At 46.4% G+C, this 16,744-nt stretch overlaps 1 long non-coding RNA gene and 1 pseudogene across 2 annotated transcripts; both read left to right on the top strand.

The window, feature by feature from the left end:
• The first annotated feature begins 1,001 nt into the window (after positions 1-1,001).
• LOC310891554 (zinc finger CCCH domain-containing protein 11A-like) lies at positions 1,002-9,991 on the top strand (annotated as a pseudogene). The gene is made up of 14 exons: positions 1,002-1,190; positions 1,417-1,536; positions 2,319-2,442; positions 2,887-3,090; positions 3,618-3,737; positions 4,246-4,326; positions 4,743-4,853; positions 5,591-5,653; positions 5,912-6,007; positions 6,218-6,283; positions 6,797-7,183; positions 8,299-8,468; positions 8,885-8,946; positions 9,724-9,991. The product of its transcript is annotated as a zinc finger CCCH domain-containing protein 11A-like (transcript).
• Positions 9,992-12,677: 2,686 nt separating this feature from the next.
• On the top strand, positions 12,678-13,845 carry LOC310891549. The gene is made up of 3 exons (XR_014577626.1): positions 12,678-12,943; positions 13,414-13,472; positions 13,680-13,845. It is a non-coding gene; the product is annotated as an uncharacterized lncRNA (long non-coding RNA).
• Positions 13,846-16,744: the final 2,899 nt, after the last annotated feature.

Below are 16,744 nucleotides of genomic sequence, written 5' to 3'. Positions count from 1 at the left end.
AAAACTTCTGATTTCCACTGTCGCTCTCGCTAACTTTCTATCACTCACTCCTCGTGTGTGTGTCTAAACACATATGTGTGTATGCGTATGCACATTTGTGTATTTCTGTGCACTGGTGTGTTTTTTGCTGTACAGGTAATAAAGACGGGGAAAGGTTTTAGTGTTTTCTTAATAGGTGAAGAAATCTTGAAGACCAGAGATTGGAACATACTGAATTTTGAATTAAAAAAAAAAAAAAAAAAGTCAAATTTTCTGGCTGTGGAAGATGGAGCCTCATTTTTGCAGCCACTTTGAATCACGAGTTCATCTCTAAATGCACTGGGTTTTTTTGTTTTTGTTTTGTTTTGTGGTGTTTTTTTTTTTGGTTTTTATTTTTTGAAGAGCTAACTAACCCTGGCTGTCTCCAGTCTGAGAGAGTGTTCAGATGGACTTGCTTCCTCCATTAGTTATAAGCTGTTTAAAAGCACATCCTATGTTTGAATTGTGGATGAGAGGCTCCCTTGGCAAAGTGAGGAGGCAAATTCTTCCTACCCCTTTATCATTAATTCACGGATTCAGTGTTGGTTCGGCCTCCAGGAGAAGTTAACTGGAAGTCTTTGAAGATCGATAACTTTGCTGAGGTTGTCCAGGTAGGTGAACTCGAAGACCCACAGTGACTGGAACGTGCTATTTAATGCGTCATACTGCGTTCTGTAGAAGTTACTCGTAGCCATAGTTGATCATTGCCTTGCATGTATGATCAGGTGGTTTTTGAAGAAGTGACTCCCTTTTCAGGCTTCCGGATGTGCTCCAAGGCATATTATTGAGGACGTGGAAGAGAACACTTGCTGACAAAGCTCCTGGCAGCTTTACAGAACTTTAGTTTAATATTGTGTTAGTTCCCGTAACAGCTGATTTCAAGGCATTGCTCTCCTCAAGAGACTAATTTGATGAACAGAAGAAAGCTGGAAAAATGCTTGTTACTCATTATTTTTCACTTGTTGGTACTTTGTTTAGGGTTACTTTTAAAAAGAAGATTTCACTGATCACAAGCCAGTGGAAGACTTTCAGCCCAAGCAAGGGTGAAGACAGCTCTCTCCAAGAGCAGAGGAAGTCCCTGTGGAGAGAACCCGAGCTTGTTATCAGAACTTGTCGGCATGTCTAAACAAGGAGACGATTGCTACTTCTATTTCTATTCTACCTGTACCAAGGTATGGCTGGGTTTCTTTTGCTTTGCTTTGCTTTGTTTTTTTGTTGTTTTTTTTTTTTTTTCTTTTTTTTTCAGGAAGGGGTAGAGTAGGAGGAGGAGGCACACTGGTCTTTGGTTAACGTGATAACCAGATAGATTCTGAATTCAATCGTAGCAACCTGAGGCAGTAGCATGGACGTTTTTGAGGCTGTACTATATTTTCCTTGTTGGTTTCCTTTTGGTTACAGGGAGACAACTGTTCCTTCCGCCACTGTGAAGCTGCTCTGGGGAACGAGACAGTCTGCACGCTGTGGCAGGAGGGTCGTTGTTTCAGGAATGTCTGCCGATTCAGACACATGGAAATCGATGTGAGTGCCTAAAGATGTGTTCTCAAAATAAATCAACAAAAGCATTTTTCAGTGCTGTAGGTGTGCTGATTGTGCTTTTGCAGGACAGAGTCCTTTGCTTTGGAATTACACTGGTTTCTGTTAGCAGGGGAGGGGGTGGGAGGAAGGAGAGGGAAATAAAATCAATGCCTTAGGTATGTCTTAGCAAGATTTTCTTTTATTAGACGCCGACAGTATTTTCTCAACAGATGCAGAATAACCGCTAACTAGACTGCTAAAAGCTGCTGGAGCAGGGGGGTAATAAACAGGCTGTACTAGCCTCCTGAGAGCAGGCTTGATAATGATCTATCAGGTCTCTTGTGTCCCGGAGTCCTTCAGATAATGCTGTTCTAGCTGCCTGGGCTAGGAAGCAGTGGGGAAAGTTAAAGGTGCAGAAGAACGAAGTCTCCGAGAAGTAGTTCTGGATAGAGTTAACGTAGGCAATTTAAGATGTTCTTTTTCCCTCTGAATAATCCTAGTATAATCCTGGGTGTATTAGTTTAACCCACCCTAAACTGATGTCTGAGAGTGCCTGTCTTCTCAAACTGAATGATGACAAGGCTAAACGTGCATAGTGGTTACAGCTTCTGCAAACTTTGTGAATATGCCCGGAAATACTATACTTCCGTGATAAACTGACCTTTGGAATGATGTTTCAGCACTGTATTGTGACAGCCCTATCGCTGTCGTGACCTGGAACTGTGCATCTCTTTGCAAACCTTAGGTGCATGTTATCACGAGCTTGTCTTTCTTTCTGTCTTCAGAAAAAGCGCGCTGAGATTCCCTGCTACTGGGAGAAGCAGCCAGTAGGCTGTCAGAAAGCCAACTGTGCTTTTCATCACGCAAAGGGACGTTACATCGATGGCGTCTTCTTACCACCAAGCAAGAGTGAGTTTAGGTCCTTTTTCTTTAAGTATTGAAGAATTAATTTTGCATATTACTTAGTGGGTGCCAATAGTGTAGGAGACATCAGGTAACCGTTCATTTGTGAGTGCAGGAAAAGGTCTGCAGTCCTAGGTGGTCAGCTAAACCGAGTGTACTGCTGCTGTACTGCTGGTATTTGTTTTCTGCTTTCATGCTCAGCTTCTCTCTGCTTTGTGTGATATTTGCCTTGCAGTTTGCTTTCTGTTGTTTCGTCTTCTGCTGGGTGGCAGGGAGATGTGTTGTTGTTTGAAGGCAAGTCATTGTTCACGGTGTAAACAGTGGCGGGATGGGCAAAAGGAGATGCTGCATTCATTGCCTGTGCAGGTTATCTGCCTTAGCTACCATCTTCGTGCATTGTGGTCAAAGTTTTAAACTGCCATATTACTGATGATCCTCCTCTTCCTCTAGCTACACTGCCAAGTCCGCCTGAGTCCGCGGACGATGATTTGAAAGTGGCTCAGATGTCACTGCAGCAAAACAAACTTTCTGTCCAGTCCAATCCCTCTCCATAGCTAAGGCGGGTGATGAAAGTGGAAAACTCGGAAAATGTCCCAAGCCCTACACACCCTCCAGTTGTAATCAATGCTGCAGATGATGATGAAGATGATGATGGTGAGCATGGTTTGGTTCCTGGAAGGAATTTGTGCTGTAAATGATTGTGTAAGTCTTTGGTTCTTGGAAGGAATTTGTGCTGTAAATGAATGTATAAATCACAGATGACCTGAGGTCTGACTAGCGATAGGGCAGGCAGTCCGCTCAGGTCACTGGTGGCTTTGTCTGGCAGTCAGTGGACAGAACCTGAAATGTTGGAGGAAAGCTTAGAACCACTCTTGGCTTTAGCTGGTCTGTTGTGTAAAGCTCTATGTGAAACTAGGAAGGAAATTCCTTTTTTTTTGTCTGAAGAGTAATATGTTGTGTAGTAGTTAAAGCTGCAGAGAGAATCTAGAGTCCTAGATGTTTTGTCCTAGGGTAGTCTACTTACGAGTTCATCAGGTCAGTGTAGCTGTATTAAAAAAAAAAAAAAAAACAAAAAAAACCCAACTTTTTTATAGGAACCATGGACTGAAGTGTCATTGCATGAGCTACATAATCACGAACAATCTGGCCTATGCATAACTGAATAGATTTTTCCCCTTCAGACCAGCTTTCTGCGGAAGGAGAAGAAACTAAAACTCCCGTCCAGCAACCAGCTGAGGAAGGCCAAAATGGATTACGGATGATTTCCACTCGGAAAGCCAGTGCTACTACTGCTAAACAAGGTATTCCAGCACCTGTAGTAGGATAAATCGGAAGGAGAACTTGACAATTAACTCAAAAGCAATGTGGCGTAAAAACACAACAGAATGTAGGGGTGCTGAATGGACTCGGTTATTTCCATGATCTCATTTCTCCCTGATACCATCATGTGCCCATTGGGTCAGAAAGTTGAACTGCTTTTCTTTCCTTTTGGAGAACAAAACAGGGTCACAGCATGGAGTTTAAATGGTTGCACGTGCAGCCTGGCAACCACTGTTGAAAGCCATATCTAACGATAGAGGGATCTAATATCACGTAAATGGATTAAAATTAAAACTACAGTTTTTACCCTGAAGGGTGAAAGGAGGGGCAAAATGCCATTGATTCTATGGTTGTTTCACTTGTGAGGAGTGTTGACAGGCTTTATTCTAAATACTTCTGAAAGTTCCTGAGCACTAAGAAGCCTGAGGATCTGTGATCCTCAGTGAGTGCCTCTAAGCCTTAGTCTCATTAACTGTTTTCTGTTTTCAGAGGACGGTCTGAATTTTGGAATAAAAACACTTGAAGAAATCAAATTGCAGAAAATGAAGGAAAAAACTAAGAGACACGGTGGTGAGTTAATATTCCCTGCTTCCTTACCCGGTTCACCTTCATCCTGTGTGATGATTTTTCTTTCAAAAAAAACCTCTTCCAGTAATACCGGGTAGCTGGCTATGCTTTGGTGAATCCAACTATTTTGCCAAAGAAGTGAAATTTGATTGGCTTCAGAATGGCAGGTGATGGTGGCTGGGAGCTGCTTGAGGGATAGACTTCCATGTTTAGCTGGGGGCATCGAGCAACCTGATTCTCAGCCAGCTGGTATTCTAGATGGGAATTCCAAGGGCAACCAGAGGCAAACTAGTCACCTCTCTTATTTGCATGCTCTGGTCACTGTATGTTTGACAGTAATGAATAATTAAAGTTTTTTGTTCTTCGTGATAGTTTTTTCTGTTTGGTAAACTTCCTTATGTTTTGCTTGCTCTGAGCAGAAGGTCCTTCAAGATCTTCTCTTCCTCCCGTCGATTCTATGATTTTTCCTGCTCCGGAAAAGGAAAATGTCCGGACAGTGGTGAGAACTGTGACACTGTCTACAGAGGAAGGTAATAATTCATGCTTTTGTTTTGATTTCATTACTCCTAAACTGGAAGGTTAAGCAAGAAGGAAGGCAATTCACCCCTGTTAGCCTCCTGGTGCTGCCGCCTTCTGTTCAAAACATGCTTTTATGCTGAAAGTCCCTGGTTGTACTGGAAAGCTTTGGTGCTCAGGTTAAGTGCAGTAGCAGGAGAAAGAAAAAAATGTGTCAGTATGCAAATAGGGGGATAACTGAAAAACAGGAGAGTAACGAGAAGAAAGAGCTCTAGAGGACAGTGCTATGTAAGAAGCAATTTCTGAAGCTTTAAAGAGGCTGACAGTGGCACGTGTGGACAGTAGTGCGATAGGAGTCTGTGTATAAATTATATTGTTTAGAGTTGTGCAAATTCCTTTGAAAGGGAAAGAAGTGAAGAAGTACTTCTACTCATAGACATTCACCTTAGAAAGGAATATTTCTCAGCATTTGTACCTAATAATATTCTGCTTGCTTATGCAGCTCTGTTCTGCACAAAGTATAGCTGTCAAGCAGACTCAGATTCATTCTCGACTACATTCAGCTGGAATTTGAGGCAAACACTGAGACTATGGATACTTTTTCTAAGTTAATTATAGTTGAAATATGAGTTTGTGTGGTTTAGCTGTCAAAACAGTGTCTTGCTGGGTTTTTTTGGACATGGGCTAACAGTATACTATTTCTATTGGCTACTGGTCTCTATGAAATAGAAAAATTTTACTTTTGTTTTAGGGGAGGAACCTGTGGTTCGACTAGATCTTGCTGAGAAACAAGGAAAACGGAAAGCCTCTGTGGGTAAGAACTTTTTATGAGCTGTTATTTAGGTGCCGCCTTCTCTATATGACTGCATTGAAGAGTATTTTTGACGTATGAGAGGAAAATGCATTGCAGTGGAGATCTGTGTTGACTGCAGAAATGGCAAAAAAACCATTTAGCAGCTGAAAGGCAATTTTATGAAAATATGCTTGAAAAATAGAAGCTTGTGGTTGACTGTTCTCAAATCTTCCTGCAAAGAAATGTTCTTAAAATATTCCTTGTTTTCTCTGTCTGAAGCTGATGTAAGCGCCCTTCCGGTGAAGCGCAGCCTTGCTGAAAGGCTGGGGAAGAAGGTGGAGGTTCCGGGAAATGCTGACAAAGCACCAAAGAGAGGTACAGCTACTAAACAGGCATCTGGATGTGATTCACGGGTTTTGTAGTTAGGCTTTCTGTTTGTCCTTTTCCTGCGATGTTTCTTTTTGCATGTTGGCTGAGGTCTTAATCACCGGGATTCAAAGTTACCTTTCCTGCCTTGTTTTTGAATGTGAACACAAAGTTGACGTTTATGCAGCCTCCCTAATTTGGTCTTTTTCTGTTTTGCAGTTCAAGTTCCCAAGTCTGTGAAGGAGAGGCTAGGATTACCTTCTCAACGGACTAGTACTGCGAAAGGTAACAACTGGCTATTAAATATACTTTCTCCTTCTTCCTTTCCGTGAACTTAGACCGTTTTCATACAGCCCTAAAAAGGAATTCAAATGAAAACAAAGAACTGATTCCTCTTGCTCGAGTGCTGAAGCTCTTCTGACAGCCACTATCAGAAATCTGGCTCTAGGTGTGTGTTTATTTTCCGCTTGTGCCTTGTCAAGGTTTTAAGCTGCTTCTGTGAACCATCATATACAATTAGAATAGAGCCACTGCCGGGAGCAGGAATTTGAAATGCAGTCTGAAAAAGTAATCAAGTAAACTAGCATTTCTGTGTAGCAACTCTCTCTGGATAGGGCTGGTCTTCAAAATACAACAAGTGGCTCAGAGGAGGAGGAGAATGTTAGGCTATTGTCCTAAGATGCGTTATTGGGAACGCTCAGGCTTAGTTTTCCTTAGTACTGTGACAAATTTTGGAGACTTAAACTATTGTTGGACTCTCTTTAAATGTTGGCGCTTCTCATTTCTTGATGATGACAGGGAAGGCTGCTAAGCCAAAGGGAGAGGTCCATGTGAAAACACTGGAGGAAATCCGTCGTGAGAGAGCTCTTCAGAGACGAGAATGTCAAGCCAAAGCCCAGGCTGAATGGCATGGTAAAACCAAAGATCCCAGCGCAGGGGCAAAAATTGAGGGTGAGCCCAAGAAGCAGAGCGTGCTCACTCTTTCCGGGCCCAGCAAAGTGCAGTCGAAGGAGCCGGCAGGTAAAGCCAAGCCAGAAGGAGAAGTGCGTGTTAAAACCCTGGAAGAAATAAAGCACGAGAAAGCTCTGCGGATGCAGCAGAGTGGAGAAAATGTGCCAGCTCCCCCAGCACAACCTGGACCTGCCCCAGCCGGGCAGAAATCGTTATGGAACACAAAGCTATCAGGTAATAAGATGCTTTAATACCTGCCCCGGTGAGGTGCTTCCCATATTGAGCAAGTTCCGTTTGCTCAGGATCTGCTTTGCTTTTTCCTTCAATGCAGAGGATAAAAGAGTTTAAGGCTGCAAAGTTCAAAGGCAAAGAAGGGCCAGAACATGCAACCATGTCTGTTTTCGTTAATTACGTGATGGTATTCTGTATTTCCCACTAGAAAATTAACACATTGAGGGGCTTTTTAGTCTAATTTTGGTATTCTGTTTTTTTCTGCCATCTGTTTATGGTATGAAGTCCTCCCTGCGTTGAGTTCAAGTTCACCTTCCTCTTTGGCATGTGTTGCTTAACTTGACACGTGTATGTGTTTGTAAAGCATGCTTCAGCGTCTTAATGTGGGGGGCCAGTTTCTGTCAAAAATGACAGAGGATCAAAGGCCTCGTTGTTAAGATTATATCAACTTTGTAAAATGAGATTGTGTGAGGGAGATAAGGAGGGCTTAAAGGCTGCATGCACTGCACATTGTAGCCTTTCTCTCTGTCTCATGGGACACGAGGAAATAAACACACAAAGAAAACAAGTACCCAGCTTTCTTTCGTTTCTTCTCCTGCCAGCCAGATGTTAGGTCAGGAATGGGAGACTAGAATATGACTCTACAAATTTGGATTTTGTAGAACAACTTAATAGATTTTGTGGGACATCACTGCAGGGGAGAGGAAGCTGGTACAACAGTTGCATACACTCTCTTGTCTTACTATACCTGCTGCTTTTCCTTTCCTAGAGGGAGCAAGACTTTAAATACAAAAGCTGTCAACATTTGTGAATCTTACTAGACTTCATACAACGTCTTAGAGTATTGCTTGCACTTGGGATCGCTCTGTGTCTGAGTTTCCCTCGTCCTGGATTATGATTTACTGTAGCTATTCAGTTCCTTTGTTCCTTTGTATGGATTGTTGGTAGACGGAGTTTACTATGTGGAAGATATTGCTGAGAATCCAGGCAATGGCAGTGTAATTCTGCTGGCCAAATACAGTTAACTGTGTAGACGGGCCGTGGAAATGAGGAAGAGAACGTGGATTTTTCATGAGGCAGAGCAAGACTGTATCAGTTCTCTCTTCCTTTTACTCTAGCCAACTTTAACATGTTTGCGAAGCCTTGGGATGGGAAAGTCGCTTCCCCCAAGAAGAAGGCACTGAAACGTAAGGCACCTGGCAGTTTTCCCTCTGCTGTAGCAGCTGTGAAGCCACGGACTGCCTCTGACGCTGACACAATGGGACCTCCAGCCAAAAAAGCAGCTATGGTAAGGACAGGGGCTAATGCAGAAATGGATCCCTTGTAAAATTTACACCCTCCTCTAGGAGAAAAGATGGAAAACTCAAAAGTTCTACAGGCTTTCTGTTTCCTTTTAAATCCAGTAGCTGCCTACAGAATTCTTGTAGTACCCTTCCATATTTATTAGATTAATGGCACTATTTACTTAGTCCTCTGTGATTCTGTGATTTCTCTGGTGTGGAGGATTTTGTCCATTAATGCTGTGTTCTTAAAAGACACAAGATCATTAGTAACCTCCAAGTGAATATTAACTTTCTTCAGGAGCACCTTGGTTTTGTATTTTGGCTAAGGCTCCGCAATGCCAGAGGAGAAGCAGCATGGAGGAAAAAGCTAGTAAGGAATCTTTTACCCATGAGTCCTAAATACTGTTTTGCTGCTTTCTAGGCTGTTCCAGCCACGCTGGAGCACGTCCCAGCCACCAGACTTGAAGAAAATCCCCAAAACAGGTGATGACCACAACTTGTTCTTTTTCTCAATCGGTGTATATCCCCAGTGAAACATAAGTTCTGTCACACGTGGGGAAAAAAGGAGGGTTCTGAGATAATTAAAGCCCAAATCCATCAGAGGAATAAGTCACGTGAAATGACTTTCTAGCAGCTAGCAGGAATGCTTAATTAGACTTACTTTCTTTAAATGCTGCAAGTCGGTACAGCTTTCCAGTGACTTCTTGCTCTGTCTGAATACCTAAATGAGGATGAGGTGAAGTTCTCCTACTTCCTCGTGAGGTGATAAATGATGAGTAGTGTCCTCTGCCTTTTGGTCCTCAAGAATGCCACCCGAACAAACATACAAGGTGACAAGAGTGCAGGGAGAGCAGAGGGAAGTGATGGCTGCAGATCAGCTTCCTGTAGTGGGGAGCAAACTCTGCTGAGTGTGCCGTGGGAAAAATGACTAACTTAGCAAACAGATATTTGCAGATGGAGACTTCTTAACATTTTTACAGGAAAATTAAGCAAGGTGGCAAAGTGCCTCTTGCTACAACAATTGAACCATCTTTGCTAGACTCCAGGTGCTCTGGCTTCACAGAGAAACCCCCAAACTGAAAAATGTACCTGCTAATATATTGGGCTCTAAATGTCGCCCTGGGTTAATTGAATAACAATCCCTGGGTAAGATTGAAGTGCAGGAGGGGTTGGCTACGGTTTTAAGAGCCGGTTTGCAGAAAAGGGATTTCCCGTTAAGAAATGGCATATACTGATTGTTCTCTTCCTTGCTCTGCCAAGACCTGAAGCACATCTTGGAAGCCAGGCAGAATCTGTGGAGCCAATGGAGTTCTCAAGCTCGACTTCAGCTTCTTCCCAGCTAGAAGAAGCAAGGACACGCCGGCTGAGTTCCACAGGCAACGCGCCCGTATCTGTAGACGAGGATTTAGAGACGCTACTTTGGGAACTCTCAGACGGCATACTGGAAGCCGAGCTCGACTTGGACCCAGGGAAGGATGAGGATGACCTCCTCCTTGAGCTTTCCAAGATGATTGATGATTGAACTGCATAGTCCTATGGTATATTAAAAAAACAAAAAAAAACAAAAAAAAAACAACTCTTCTTCTTGTTGGATACCCCGAGGTGATCCTTTTTCTAACTGAGGCTTTGCAATGAGACTTAAAGCACAGTTGGAACTGGTAGAAATTGGCAGGGTCTGCACTCAGTTGTCCTAAGTTTCCCTGCTGGTCAGAGTTAAGGTCTTGTGCATGGTTCCGTAACTATAGGTGGCTACCTTTGATATCAAGAGGACAAAGCACTTGTTTCTTTTGGCACAGAAAGATGTCCATCGGCACGCTGTGGTGGCTGTGAATTGACGTAGTGATGGAGCGATGCTCTGAAGGCTTAAACGGAAAGCTTCTTCCTTCCGCCCCCCCTTGGCACAGCTCGATGTTGGGCACATTGTGAAGCCTGGGTGTTCTGATTTCTCGGACAGTTGATACCCAAATCCCGGAGTTACTATGTCAACTCTTGACTTTTATTTGTGTATGCCATTGTTTTGACTGTAATCTTTTCAGATGATGAAGCTGTAGGGGCGGGAGGGAGCAGAATAATTATTCTAGCGTTGTGGACCAAACATGCTGCCAGGAGTGGTGGTGGTGGGGTCAGCCCACCCGGCCTTACTTTCAATTATCAGGGATGATAAAATGGTGTGAAAAGCAGCAGCTCTGCGATACGGCTACGCTACCCCCACTCCCTTCTCTTGTGCTGTACCAAAGTTCCCCCAAGCTTTGGTTGGTGCTTTTCGCTGGTGACAGTAGGACTCCAGGGCGAGTAGTCGGGACTCTCCTGCAGTAACTGGGTCAATTAAGGGTTGGTTTAAGTGCCTCCTGGTTTTTAAAATTGCTCCCCTGAGCTGCTGGCTCTGCTGCCTGCTACAGCAAATGTTCGGGTGCCGTCAGCGTCGCACTTGGGCGTGGGCACTGACTCTGCGGAGGAGAGCTGAGGCTCGGGTGTATTGTGTACCCTGCCGCCAGTGATCGTTTTCCCCTAGCAGATCTATTTTGAATTATTTCCCTAAATTTTAGAGGAACTTTAGGCTCTTTGTGCTATGATTTGTGAAGCTGTAGGGGCCCTCAGGCATTTGCTGCTGGCAGAGAAAAACCGCTTGTCGAATTTGTTGTAAATACTTTCTGTTTGGACAACAACGCCTGTGTGTGTGTGTGTGTGTGTGTGTGTGTGTACGTGCGTGCTTTGATGACCCCCTGCGACGCCCCAGCTCCGCGAGGGAAGCTTTGAAGCGGCTCTGGGAAAACCTCTGCGGAAGAAACTGCTGCTGGCGACTTGCGGAAAAGGGACTCCACAATCAGTGAGATTGTAAAGTAGGTATGTTTATTCAGCGCTGGGCAGCACGGGAGGTCGTGGGCATGAAGATTGATGACTCTTCCTCGTCACCGCTAGTTGACCTCTTGTCTTTGCACAGACTCAGTTGCTCCTTGGCTCTTGTCCACCTGCAGGACCAGTTTCTCCCAGTTTCTTAAGATAGGCTCGCTCTCTTATTAGGAGACTGACCTTGGTAAGGGGCCCAAGGCTTCTTGCTTTAGTTAATTGGCACAATGCACCATAGTTAGCAAAGACACTAAGTAGCATCCTAGTTTAATGCCGTCAGCGCTCTATCTCTACTTGATAAGATTCTCCTAACTCCCTCTCTCACTGGAGCCCACGCAGCCCTCCGTCCTGCCGAAGGACTTCACGGGGACTTCTGCCGGCTCCGGGTGCCCGCACACAGACAGAAATGGCTTTGAGAGAAAACAATCAGGAGGAGGAGAGCTCAGAGACTGCGGCCGGCTTCGGCCACCTTCCCCTCGCTTTCCCTCTCCGTGTTCAAACCGAGCACTGTTCTGCCGTCAACCTTCGCTGCCTCTGCCCGCGGCGCTGGGCTTTCGCGTGTGCCATTGCTCCTCTACATATTTTATCCTTCCTTTTGTAAGGAATGGTCCAGCAATTCGTGTCACTAAGGGATTTGAAGGGTTAACATCGAGGCCCGGGTCTAGGTGATAAGAGAACAAAGGGGTTTTTAGGGAAAAGTGCTGACTACTGCAGGGGATGTTGCTAGAGTTTCTGAAATCCGGCGCAGAGGCTCCCAAACGAGGAGGAAGGGGGGGATGAAGGACAATTGAAGGACAAAAGCCTGGGAGGAAGACAACCAGCATTCAGCCCGAGCAAGCCCCGAGAGACCACCAGAGACTGATACGCAGGCGCCCCTGGGAGGGGTTTCGGATTCCGGAAACCAATTCTAATAACCCTGCCTCTTCTCGAAGTAGTAATGAATATGTATTAGCCTGGGAGCATCAAAACCAGCCGCCTTACGTAACAGGTGTGCGTCCTGGGGGAGCAGAGACTCCCGGCGCACCCAGCGCTGCTTGCTTGCCTCTATTCGTTTAATAAATTGTAAACTTTGATTGTAATCCTATTTGGATTTATAACAGCCATTTATAACACTTTTTATATTTGTATTTTATTTAAGGCTGTCTTGCCCCCCTCCCCCCCCAGCCTCGCTGCTCACCAATAAAGCTGGCGCAGGGACTCCTGCCTGCGACCATAGAGACGCGGTCCTCCCGGCCTGCTAGAGCGGCCCCCCACGCTCCTCCAGCATCCCAGCGTCCCTTGTGCGCTCCCGCCCGGCCTCAGGGGCTTCCGGAGGCGGCCCAGCAGGGGCGGCGGGAGCAGCGAGGCGGCGGCAGCCATGGCGTACCGCGGGCAGGACCAGAAGGTGCAGACGGTGATGGTGCAGCCCATCGTAGCCTTCCTGCGGCCGGGGAGCGACGGGGGAGCGGGTGGGGGGCGGCCCGGGCCTCAGGGGTCTCGGCCCGGACCTTGAGGCCTTGTCCCGGGGCCCTGGGGCCTCGTTGCAGGGTTTGAGGCCTTGTCTTGAGGCCTTGTCCCGGGCCTGGAGCTCTTGTCCCCGTGCTGAGCCCTTCATGCAGTGCCCCAGAACCTCATCTTCCGCTACCTGCAGAGCGTGAGTACGCGGGGAGAGGACGGGGAGGGGATGGGGATGGGGATTTGGAGGGGGTGGGGGGAGCGGGGAGGGTCCGGGGATCTCCCTCGCTGAGTTTTCGGCTCCCACCCGTTGCTCGGGGCAGGTTTGTGGGGAATGGAGAGCTGTGCGGTGTGGTGGTGGGTACAAGGAGCTGCTGCGCAGCCCGGCGTTTCCCCCTCGTGTTAACGGGAGTGGGATCGTGCAGCCGGGCGTGCAGGAGTGTTCCCTTGTGACTGGAAACGTGTCCTTCAGCAAACGTGTAGTATTCACCCAGTCATATAAGACTCTAAAATGTCAGACTGTTAATTGAAACTGCCCCTGAGAGTTGCTCCTTGGAGTTTTTGGGAGCTCTAGCGGCTATGGTTAGCGGGTATTTCTGAACACACGAGAGAGAACAAAACTGCTCGCGGTGTTTGTGTTCCAATTTACTCTCCTCCTTCGTTCTGCAGAGCTCGAGGATCCAGGTGTGGCTGAGCAAGTGAACGTGCGGATAGAAGGCTGCATCATCGTGAGTGTCAGCACGACCCCACGTTACATCGTTAGTTTGTTTTCCCTCATTCACAATCCTATTTTTTCTTGTCAAGAAAAACTAGCCCAAGGGAAAAAAGAAATCGTGCTTCTCTAACAATTAGTCTTCGTTGTCCAGCCTGGGTCAGCACAGCTGACGATGGTTCGTGTTGTTGCTGAACTAATTGCCACTGTTGCCGATTTCTAGGGCTTTGACGAGTACGTGAATTTGGCGCTGGACGACGCAGAGGAGATTCACTCCAAGGCAAAATCAAGGAAACAGCTGGGTGTGTCGTGTGTCTGTGCAACCCGAGTGACGCGCGGTCTGAAACCTGCCCGGGTGAGCCTTCTAGGTAGCAGCACTGAGACGTACCAACCGTGTGACGAGCCTTGCTGTTGAAGTTCAGTGAGCAATTCCTGGCTACATCTCTGTCCCTGATGATTTTTGAGCTGCTGATTTTGCTGGATGAAGGAGAATCTGTCCCTGCCTGAGACCAGTTCTGGTCTTTGAAACGTGTAATACCAGGCGGCCTGCACTCTGCATGATGGGCAAAACCCTGCTCAACCACACAAAACACTTTCTGAAAACACGAGATTATTCTCAGGTTCTGGGCTCTCTCTAATCCCCTCTTTCCCTTCTCTTTGCTGCAGGCTGGATCGTGTTAAAAGGGGACAACATCACTCTTCTACAGAGCGTTTCTAAGTAGAATTTGCCATCCTTAGAACAAAGGTGGCTGCCGTGCTGCGGAGTGACTGAGTGCCAGGGGAACGCGGCCCACTGGTAGATAGGAAGTTATTTGTAACTGGGGTTGCATGCTGAGGTCAAAAGTCTTTCCTTTGTGGGAGCGAGTTGTTTGTAGCTTGAAACAATACGTGATGTATTTCACAAATAGCCATTTTTCACATTAACTGTAAATGTAAACCACAAATCTGCCTGTTTTCAGTCTCTTCCTTCTGTGAATGGAGAAGGAGGAGAAATATAGAAGCGTGGGCTTTTCCTTTTGCTGTGGATCTGATAAGTTTCGATAACGCTATGTGCTTTCTTGACCATTACATCTGCGTTATGTGGCCAGGGTGGACTCGTTCAGGGCACGGAAGCCCCACACAGTCCTTGAGCTAGCAGGGTGCTAAGGAGGGTGTTGGAGATTTTGCATACAATTGCAGCCCTTTGTTGCTGCAGTGACAGGTTCCTCAGATTCTTTCTAAACAGGGTTTAGCTTGTTGAGAATCTTTTTGGGAGTGTTTATTGTGGATCAGTCAGTAAAAGTATCTTAGTGGGCCCGTGAGGGATTTGGGGCTGTGGTGCAGTAACCCAGTGTTTACAAGTGTTACTGCTATGCATGCTTGTCCAATAACGTCTCCAGATCAGAGAGTGAGAGCGGGCAACTGGTTTGGATTAAATCTGTCACTTCTTGCTGCTTTGGACAGAGCCTGTAGATTAAACCCTTGTGCTGTTCAATAAGCTGGGGTATCAGAGGTGTCGGTTGGGTTTTTATCATTTGATTTATTTTTTTTATCCGTTTGGAGATCTGTCTTTTCTATTTAAGTTTCCCCAAGAGAGCTGAGTTGCTTGATGCATCGACCAAAGAGAAGTTCCCCGGCTGACTTGGGACAGCCAGTCCCCTCGTTTTTCTGATCACAAAAAAAAAAAAAAAAAAAAGAAAAAGAAAAAAATCGAAGAAGAAAAATTTTGACTGTAACTGTAACTCAGAAACTAAGATTACCTAAATGGAGAGAAATGAATTTTGATGCACAGGCTGTGCTAGAAATCTGTTAATCAGCATTCAGTTTTTCAAAACTTCAATTTGTGTATCATCATCATGAAAATTAATAAATTCAAGGTGGGAGATCCTTTCCTGAAAGGGAAGGACAGAAATACGAGTCTTGCTGTGGGGCCTACCCAGCGCAGTTCTGCCATTCCGAGAAGTAATACGTCAGGAGTGTCACAGCAGACGTTCCCAGGAAGAAACCTTTGAGGGGCAGCGTGACACACTTGATTGGCTAAAGCAGCTTCAGCTGGACAGCCTGCTGCCGGGATGGGTAATTCTAAGTTGTGTTCAAGTTGCTGAGTTCCTTTCAGCATGTAGTAAAGATGTAACGTGCCGATGTCGTTTGGGAACAGGAGGCATTACGTGTCACCAGCAGTGGGCACGTAGGGAACAAAACAGTATCTTACGAGGTCCTCCACATCTGCCTTTCATTTTGTCCTTGGTTTGCCAGCTGGAGCTTTCAGGAGGTGAGGAAGGAGGCTGTCCCAGTGAATAGTTCAGGTGTTGCAGGGTATTTGTGATGCAGTGCTTGTAAAATTTACCTGCCCGCATCTCCTGTTACAGGCAGCCCCCCGTGGGCCCTGTGAGATGGGGAGCTGCTGCCCGGGGTTAGGCCCAAGGTGCCCTGTCAGGCCCAGGGCCGCCCTTCCCCTTCCCCTCGCCCTGCCCTTCCCTCCCGCTCCTCAGCCCTTGCTCAGGCCTTTTGGGCCGTCTGGCCGTCCGTCTGTCCATCCATCCGGCCGTCTGGCCGTCCATCTGGCCCTGTGTCCCTCCATCCCACCGCCCTGCCCCGTCCCTGCCGTCTCCCTAGGGAAGCAAAGAGTCCCTGGGCTGCCTTCAGGGGGGAGGTTCTGCTCAGGAAATTAAAGCTTCCCCCTTAACGGGCGCCTTGCGAGTTATTTTGAGTTCCAACCTTCTGCCTTCCTTTCGTAGCAGTGCCTCTGAGGGGTGCGCTGTAAGGTAGCCGTCATCTGGCGCGCTGCTCCTGCGTTTCCCAAAGGAACTGCCTTCGGGATCTGACTAACTCTGGATGCACGCGGTTGTCACCTTAATTTCTCCGTTAGTTTGCTGAAAACAACCCGCTTGGGTGACCTTTGTGTTTGTTTCTTCAAACTTGGATCGAGGAGGTCTCTGTTTCCTTATGTTGATGTTCACGACGAAAGTGCAGAAGGGATGCTTACTGTTGCCCGGGTCAGTCCTGTTGCCAGGATGGGAATGTTTAGCCTACCGGCCCTCTGGTGCTGTTAGGCTGCACTCGGAGTGTGAGCTCTGGGCCTTATTTGGAAAAGACTGCGTTATTTGAGTGTACAAACCCGAGATATTCTGCGGATAGGTGATTCTCAAACCACGTCAGAACCACCGCTGTGACGTGTGCTGGAGTCGGACGCGCGTTTGACTGATCAGGCGGAGCAGGTGAATTGAATTTGTTGCTGGATGGCGAGGTGTTCTGGGGGAAGAGCTAGTCTAAGGAAAACTTCCTCTTACTGCCCCTTCCCATCTCAAA

Source organism: Anser anser (genome assembly GCF_964211835.1).
Source record: "Anser anser genome assembly, contig: HAP1_SCAFFOLD_129, whole genome shotgun sequence".
Taxonomy (NCBI): domain Eukaryota; kingdom Metazoa; phylum Chordata; class Aves; order Anseriformes; family Anatidae; genus Anser; species Anser anser.
The sequence above is the reverse complement of the archived record's forward strand: the minus strand, read 5'-3'. Positions and strand labels throughout refer to the sequence as shown.